We start from the raw sequence: 2,620 nt of genomic DNA on the forward strand, positions 1-2,620 counted from the left end.
GAGACAAGAGGAGAAAATTTACCTTCCTCTGCAACAAACTCTCAAACAGTCAAATTCTTGCTAGATTTAAAAAAAATAACCAATTCTAGCAAAGAAGATGTAAATTCATTATGCTTGATCACATCCAGCATGCAAAGTTAGGAGACAGAAGGAGTATAGTAAATAATTTCATACCACTGGAGTATCTTTGGTGCAGATGCTGAGGACCTGGAAGCACCGACCAATCAAAACAGACTGGACAATTTGGGGAGGTGTCTTAAAGAGACAGGCGCTAAAACGGCTTGTTTCAGACAGAATGTGAATACAGGTATATTCAGACAGACAGTATGAGTATGAGAAAAAAGAATGTGTTTTTTGAACATTAAAGCATGTAAACATGTTCAAGGTGAAACCCAAATGCAAGTATGAACCTGAAAAGGACCATAATGTTTTCCCTTTAAGAGGTGCATTTTCATTAAATCAAATCAAATCAAATCAACTGTATTTATATAGCCCTTTAAGACAGCGTTAGCTGATACAAAGTGCTGTACATGGCAGGACAGACCAACAATAAAAACAAAACAAGCAAAAACAACGAAAACAAAGTGAGTCTCATGCTGGGTAAAAACCAATAAATAAAAGTGGGTTTTAAAATGAATCTCAATTTTAAAATTAGTCTTAATTTTAAAATTAATCTTAATTTAAAAAAACCACAAAGAACAAATAAAAACAAATAAAAACAGAACAAAGGCTCATGTTGAGTTAAAAGCCAATGAATAAAAAAAACAAAAAAACGCATCATGCCATTATCAAGACTTGCTCTTAACCTCCATGAGGCTTCTGTCATTTCCCGACAGACGGAGAGAGATTTCTTCAGCTGGCTGGCAGCAGCACAGTGCAGACTCAGCACTTGAACTTAAAGACTCTGTAGGGAAAGAGAGAGGCATTGATGAGTGTGCTGCTCTCCATCCCTCCTTCCTCCCTCACACCTCCTCTTCTCTCCTCCCCAGGCTGCTGTACCTCCTCTTCTCTCCTGCTAACCCAGTGGAGCTCCAGCTCCAGAGGCCCATGGCCCCTGTTTCTCTCCACCAGTGAGAGGTGAGCCAAGCTGGCCTCCCCGGCCCCCTCCCTGCCCCCGGCCCCAGACCTGGACCCGGACCCAGACCCAGATCCGGACCAGCCGCACACCCACGAGGAGCAATATGTGAGCGAGGGCGAGCCCATCCAGCCCGAGACACACCTGGCGCCACCTGACTGCAGGGACGCCGAGACCATCACAGGTATGTGTGGGCTGAGGCCCCGTTTACACCAGGACGCTTGCGGGTAAAAACGACAAAATATTTTATCGGAAGTGCCTTTCGTTTACGTTTTCGGTGACGGCGTTTTTGAGGCTTAAAAACGAAAAAATCTGAAACCACCCTCCAAAGTGGAAAAGTTGAATCCGCTCCGCCGTAGCGTGTCGTCTACACTGACAAGACACAAAACTCTGATCTGATCTGCTCACGTCACGTATGTGTTTACGTCACATACACTACTGGTCAAAAGTTTTAGAACACACCAACTTTTCCAGAATTTAATTGAAAATGATGCAGTTTAATGTCTCAGTGTACTCTGAAATTAATGCACATTTGCAACATTTAAAATTCTTTATTGAGCATGATAGTGTTTTGAAAATAAAAAAAAGATTCAAAATCACATTTTATGTTGAACTAAAGGATTAAAAAAAGACACAAAATGACCAAAAAAAGACACAAAATTACAAAAAAAGACACAAAAAGACACAAAATGACTTACAAAGACATGAAAAGAATTCAAAAATGGACAAAATAGCCCAAGACTCCATAGAGTTAAGTTGTTAACCCATTTCTTGTTCCCTGAAAAAGGCCTACTTGTATAATTCTGAAATGTACATTATTTTCCAGTTTTGGTTAAGCTTACCTTTTTTTATTTACCTCTGGCAGTTCACCACTTACCTTTGTACCCTTTCAAGCTGTTCATTTGACTTGAACTGCTTGAATTTCAGTAAAAAATGGAAAAATTGGGGTGTTCTAAAACTTTTGACCGGTAGTGTATGTAATTTTTTGTTTATTTTTATGCACTTACTTTGGCCTATAGGACATTGATATGACTTATGTACTATGTGATGTATGCTGTATGTAATATAGAAGATCTTTTTGGGATATCGAGGGAGGGGGGGTGGGTAAAGGGAAGTGAATACTACTTGTTGTATTACTGTATTTGACTTGTTTCATGCCCTTCTCTTTTGAAAATAAAAATAAAAATAATTGATCACAAAAAAAATATTAGGCCCCATGTGACTCGATCACACTGACACCATATCAGTGGTTTATTGACTGTGTCCTCTCTCTGTCATGTTCAGATGTGTGCAACAGCACCGACCTGCCAGAGTTTGAGATCATCAGTCTTCTCGAGGAGCAGCTGCCGGTGTACCGGCTGCGTGCTGACACCGTCTACGGCTACGACCACGATGACTGGCTGCACACGCCCCTCGTGGCGCCGGACGCCAGGCTGGAGCTGACCACAGAGCAGATCGAAGAGACCCTCAAATACTTCTGTAAGTCAACATTTGTGATTACACATGTGATTACATACAGTATATTGTTTATATTGGGCAGTCCGT

At 41.0% G+C, this 2,620-nt stretch overlaps 1 protein-coding gene across 1 annotated transcript in view; it reads left to right on the plus strand.

Annotated features, from left to right (window-relative positions):
* Window positions 1–1,148: 1,148 nt before the first annotated feature.
* Window positions 1,149–2,620, plus strand: part of LOC131984746 (trafficking kinesin-binding protein 1-like) — a 30,656-nt gene continuing 29,184 nt past the window's right edge. Inside the window, exons 1-2 of the mRNA XM_059349685.1 lie at window positions 1,149–1,259; window positions 2,360–2,554. The gene's annotated coding sequence lies outside the window, so the exon portion shown is untranslated. The remainder of the gene's footprint in view (window positions 1,260–2,359; window positions 2,555–2,620) is intronic.

The sequence above is a fragment of the Centropristis striata genome, chromosome 14 (assembly GCF_030273125.1).
Source record: "Centropristis striata isolate RG_2023a ecotype Rhode Island chromosome 14, C.striata_1.0, whole genome shotgun sequence".
Taxonomy (NCBI): Eukaryota; Metazoa; Chordata; class Actinopteri; order Perciformes; family Serranidae; genus Centropristis; species Centropristis striata.